The following is a 6,428-nucleotide window of genomic DNA, read 5'->3' as shown; positions in this document are numbered from 1 at the left end:
ATGGTGCTTGCTATGGTTTAGCATTTCTGTTAAATGCGTGCGTTGAATGACTTGTTATCCAAGCGTAGCAGGTGCTCCTCACCATTTATCGTCAAGGACTTTAACTGTCCATCTTCTTCATCTTCTACTCTTTCTTGATCGTTCTCCACAATTCTCTTTGTAGTGATTTTTTTTGCCATTAACTATCTTAGTTGACGTTGATATTGATTTGAAGTTGCCCATTACACTGCCGCCAAATGACGCTGAAGAGAGTGAAGTGAGACCCCCATGACCTAGTGACCCGAATGGAGTAAAGCCTGTATCAAAAGCAGGAAATCCACTTCCAAAAGAAGGAAATCCACTGAAGGCAGAGAAAAAGGAGCTGGCACCTAGTCTTCTACTTCCTCGGGGACCTCTTCGGTTTCCAAAAAAGTCATCAAATGGATCTTCAAAGAAGTCAAATGAAAATGGGTCCCTTCCACCAAAAAATTCCCTGAAGACATAATCTGGGTTCCGGAATGTGAAGTCAAACTCAAATGGACTGTCAAAATGACTTTCACCTACTCCTCCACTACCATTTAATCCTTTTTGCGGTATTTGTCATAGCATCGGATAACACTTCATAGGCCTCAGCTACTTGTTTGAATTTCCACTCTGCTTCTTCTTTATTCTCAGGATTTTTGTCCGGGTGCCATTTAAGTGCTTGTTTTTGATATACCTTTTTAATGTCCTCAGGTGAGGCATGGGCATGTCTCTGCATGCCCAACACTTCATAGTAATCCACCATGTTTTAACAGACTGTTGGAACAAATCCGAGGACGTGGCGGCCAGCAGGGGTGGGGGTGGGGTGGGGTGTCCAGCTGTGCTGGTGGCAGTAGCAGCATCCTACATTGCTGTGTTTAATACAAAATCCCAGATGTGTGATTTACCAGGTGACAAATGCTGCAGTGAAAGCTACTAGCTCAGAGAGACAAAGCACCCAGCTGGCCTTTTTCCTCCACCGATATCCCAGAAGGAAAAAGCTCCTTCTCCACACTGTTTTAAATATCCTTCAACTCTAAGCCTCCCCTTTCTCTTTCCTGTTTTCTTTTCTTTTTTTAAATTTTCACTCCCTCTCAACTAGTTGCTTGCTCAGCCTCTTGACCTACTCCTTACAGAAACAACAGGTTTTATTTACAGAAAGCTCTTGGGTTAAAGGTGTGTGCTAGGGCTGCACCATTCCACATGAAACAGATTTTTCCAGTTCACAGTCTTGAGGTTCACTGTGTGTGATCAAACTTCCTACAGCATACTGCCATATAGGTTGGGTACATAAAACTGTCCTTTCGGTTAGAGGAATATTGAAGAGTTGAATGGCTAGGCCATTTGGAAAGTGTATGCCAAAATTGATAAGAAATTTCTAAATATCTTCCAAAGAGCAATAATGTACAAGGAAGTCTAGTTTTTCTCTATACTTGCTGACAGCTGCTAACTATTTTTATGAAACCATTTTAATGATACTTAGTAATATTTAGTTATACTTTTAATTTGCTTTTCTCCAATTACTAATGACTATTCAAATACTAATTAATGAAGTATTTGTTCAAAGATTTGTTCATTTTTTTATTGGATTGTTTTTTTAATTGAGTATTTTGAAACTATGATAAGTTTGGCTCTTTGATAGTACAACTCAAATGCAGAATTTAAATTGGAGATCTGAGGTAATTTTTTGAAATTGAGTTATATATATTTTGAAGGTAGTTAAGCCCCAAATATGAAGAATGCAGATGTTGAAAGAACTGTCTTTCCAACTTTGGAGTGCTCAGAACTCCAATAAAAAAATTCTAGGGGAATCTTTGTGGCATTGGTCCTGGCAATGATATTTTATTTTGGACATATCAGAAATAATAGGCAAGAAAATAAAAATAAACATGCCATTGCTTGTTGTATACCTGTTTCCTTTGAATTGAGACATTTGTTACTGGAGGGAGGCTCAGAAGACTCAGAAAGGCTAGCACATTTCAGGCTACTCATGCAAGACTCAGGAAGGACAGGAAGTTGCTAGATTCACAAGTTCTTTCTCAGGTTGTTGAAAAGAGAGGGCTTTTCTGGAGCTGGGGATGCAGTTTCCTGAGTCCTCACCCAGGAAGGACTTTCAGTGATGCAATTACTTGAGTTACTCATGTTCTTGTGCATAACCCACTGAGCACATTGTTTCACCAAGCTAGCTTTGAATGGAATTGCTTTGATTCTGCAGTTAGCACCTTATCTGGAATGAACAGATATTTCTTTTCATGTTTCACCAGGAAAAGCTGTACACTAAGTATCTTGAACAAATATCGGCAATCTCACATTCATTTCTGTATTTTCCACCACAGTCATGATATGCAAAAACCCTAAACATCTGTCACTGGCTATATGGATAAAGAAATACACTATATGTATACATAATGGACTGCTATCCAGCCTTAAAATGTCATTTATAGAAGCATGGATAAAATTGGACAACATGGTATGTGAATTAAGCCTGGCACCAACACTGCATAGTTTCATATATGTTATTTTTAAAAGTGGAATTTATAGAAACAAATAAATAATGAGAAGTAGTTTCAAAATTTATTTTTTGAGAATAAACTGTAATTACATCACTTTCCCCCTCCCTTTGCTCTCTCCAAGCCCCCCACACCAAGATAAGTATATATATATATGTGTGTGTGTGTATGTGTATATATGTATATATATGTATATATCATGCTCTTCTCTCTCTTTCAAATTTATAGCCTCTTTTTATTAGTTATTATAACATGCATCCACATATATGAATATGGATATATAGGTAAATACAATCTGCTCAGGCTGTATAGTGTTACTGAGGGGAAAGATGGCTTAACTGTGTTAGAAATGTTGGGCAAAGGATACACAATTTTAAATAGAAGATGAGTCACTTTTGTAGATTTAATGTGTGGCAGGGACTAGAGTTAATCATGATGGTGCACCCTTGAAGTTTTCTGATAGAGTAGACTATGAGTATCCTGTTTTTTCTCCATGCACACAGCGTATATACACATGCACAAAACATACACACACATACAAGATATACACACATACAACATATCCCCACATACAGCATATACACACCCAACATAGACACACCCAACATAGACATACACAATGTATCCCCACACACAGCATGTATTCACACACAGCATATATACACATACAATATATCCCCCACACACAACACATACACCCACCAAGATAAAATTTTCATTTATTATTCATTAACCATTCTTGAAAAAATTGTTCAGTATTTATTTCAATACTACTTACTAGAACTTCTCATTTTATTAATTTTCCTAATGAAACTTCATTGTTTTTTCTATATGTAGCAAAAAATACATTACTTTGTTATTTCTGTTACTAAACATTATCACATAATTTATTTTACATTGTACATTTTATTGCCTGAAGATATGATTTTAGTGATACAATTTTGCTGTATAGTTTTATTTAATATTTTGTCATGGGCTGGTTCATTTTTGTCAGCTTAACTGGAGCCATCTGGGAAAAAGAAAACTCAAGCGGGAGGCTGCCTCCATCAGATTAGTCTGTGGCCATGTTTGTGGAAGAATTTCTTGAATGATAGGCCCAGCCCACTGTGAGAAGTGCCGTTCTCAGTATTTGGCATGGGCCATATAAGACAGGTAGGTGAGCAAGCCAATGGAAGTGAGCCAGGACTCTGCATTCCTTCCCTCAGGTTCCTGCCTTCCGCTCCTGCCCTGGAATCCCTTGACGATGGACTGTAATATGTAAGCTGAATAAAATACTTTTCTCCCCACATTTTTTCCAGTTGTGGTATTTATTTCACAACAGAAAGCAAACTAATACACTGTTTACTAACGCAAACTTTAAATGCTGTGCCTTCAAATCCAGAAAATTAAAAAGTAATATGCACATATGCACAATGGCACACTGATATAATGCTGAGCTTTAGTGGCCTCCATGATGATAGGTTCTTGTTTACTTATTTATTTCATAGTTACTATATAATTTGACTCACTGGCACCCCGCCCCCTTTTCAGAAGGCTCTTGCTGTATAGTATAGATTAGTCTCATAGTTCAGCTCCTCCTGTGAATGCTCAGATTGCAAGCTCGCACCATCATAGGTAGCCTATCATTTTTATACCTTAAAACATTTCTTTATGTTTCATATCTTTTCCACTTCTCTTTAGCTGGTGGGTAGGAAAGAAAGTGTGTGGAATTTTATGTGTCTACTTTACATTTATTACTTTGAAGGATTTTAGTACTGTTAAGTTGTTTTCAATGTTCCCTTTGGTGATAGTAAGGTTATATAACAAGCCCTCTGGTCTCCTTTTTAGCAAGGTGTATGTCTCATTATTCTCACCTCACTGCAAGGTCAGTATGAAATGTATTTGCAGCCAGCTGCTTTTCCATGGACATTAAAAGGTTTAATTCACCATGTTACTGGAAGGTATACAGGCTTTGAGGTAGATGTCTCTCAGTGTTAAACAGATTCTCCTCTTTTTCTAGTAAGCCGTTTGCAAACTTTTAAAAAGTGTTAGGCATTGTGGATAACTGATACTGTGTCTTTCAACATTTAAGACAATTGCATTCTTTTTCTCTTGCCAAAAACGTTTATTAACAACACAAGCTGAATTGCCGTACTTCCCATTCTTGATTCAACCATCAACTCCTGGAGTCATTGAGTCTTTTTCTCTTAAAACATTCCACCTGAGTTGTGTGTAGATAATTGGTTGTGGTTATTTTTGTTTTATTTTTAAACTTGGTGTGTGTGTGTGTGAATGTGTGTGTCTGTGGTTGTTATTTTCATTCATAGTGGTATATAGAGCTGAATTGTAGAACTTTATGCTTGTTATCTGTTTGTTTGTTTGGCTGCGATTATCTAGCTATTTATGCCAATTGTTTTGTTTGAAGTAGCCTAGCCAGTCTTCTATACTTGACTTGTATGGAATAGTCATGACTACTTTCTATATTATGTTATAAAAATACCTTGACAATGCACAGACACTTTCTGACAGATTTAGTGCTGCAACGGTAGGACTTACTTGAACAGAAGCAGCAGGGATCAATCTGTTTTCATTATGAGGTCCCTTATAGAAACTTGCCCACCCATACCTTAAAAGATCAACTATGGCGGCAATGTGTGGGAAAGCCAGTGATCTTTATGTTCTTACCTCCTCTTTCCCTCTCCCAGCTAAGTCAAGTTTTCAAAGATTCTTTTCAAAATTGGTTAATTTATATTTGATTTATTAATTTTGTATTGAGGCTTAATGCATTGTAATTATAGGCTAACAATATAACTAAGGCTTATAATAATAATTAGCCTTAATATTATATTATATAAATATAATAATGTATAAATATTATAATATATACTTGATACATACAAGGTTTAATAATTAATAGTTAAACTTTAGTCAGGGAAGAATGTAATAATTGTTAGCCCAACTCTTTTGTTACTGTCTGAGATTATTATAATACATTTTGTTTTGTCTTTAAATTTTCACTTTTGAGGTAGGCTGTATAGATAGAACCAAAATAAGGGGTTAACTACAAAACCAGGTGACAGACATAACCATGATCTGTGTTTTGTTTCATATAGTTGAATCTCTATATCAGTGACCTTGCAGGTACTCATCTGACACATGTCACATTCAATTAGCCCATATAAGGATATAAAATAGGAGTAGACTCTATGAATAGAAAATCCCAATCCCGTCCTAGAATTCTTTGTAATTTTTTCACCTTACCTCATGAATGAATTCCCTTCCATTCATAATTGTCCATTATTGAGGAACTTTCTTGTAACATTTCTTGCCTACTAACCCTGAATAAGGCTCCAATAGCATGCAATAAACACACAAACAAACAAAAACCAATTTCATCTGAGCCCAGCTTGATGAGTGGTTAGAGGACCATGAGCTATTTAGAACTGGCTCACAGAAAATTATCAGCCAAACCTGAGTACTGACCTCTGAGAAGCTGCTTAGATGGAGTTCTTAGCTAGAGTCAGCTATCTAATTTTAGCACCTCTGAAACCACATAGAACAGAAGCAGGATTACATCATCTGATGTAGGAGTGTGTGGGAAGAGGAGAACAAGTGGCTGGAGTCTCAGATGGGGGTCTGGTAATCTCTCAACCTTCTTTCTACGGGGAATGTTAGCCAATTCTTGTGAGTATTTAATTCAAGTAATCACAACTGTTTTGATGACAATAAAGTAACAATCATACCTATCTCAGAGGGCAGAATTCTGCAAACCCATAAAAAGTGCTATCTAAACACCCCATGTCAGGACTCCCTGTTGGGAAGCTTGAACTCACTGAGGGTCTTCCTTTGCTTGATAATAAATTTCCTTTTGATTCCTTACTTTTGTTTCTGAATTCTTTCTTTGGTAAGAGAAGAACCTGGAATAAATAGAGAATAGAG

The 6,428-nt window shown here is 36.7% G+C and overlaps 1 pseudogene; it reads right to left on the bottom strand.

Moving 5' to 3' along the window:
* Window positions 1-29: 29 nt before the first annotated feature.
* Window positions 30-766, bottom strand: LOC114630513 (annotated as a pseudogene).
* Window positions 767-6,428: the final 5,662 nt, after the last annotated feature.

This window comes from Grammomys surdaster, unplaced genomic scaffold, assembly GCF_004785775.1.
Source record: "Grammomys surdaster isolate TR1022 unplaced genomic scaffold, NIH_TR_1.0 67, whole genome shotgun sequence".
NCBI classification, from domain to species: domain Eukaryota; kingdom Metazoa; phylum Chordata; class Mammalia; order Rodentia; family Muridae; genus Grammomys; species Grammomys surdaster.
This window is presented reverse-complemented; position numbering and strand designations above follow the sequence as displayed.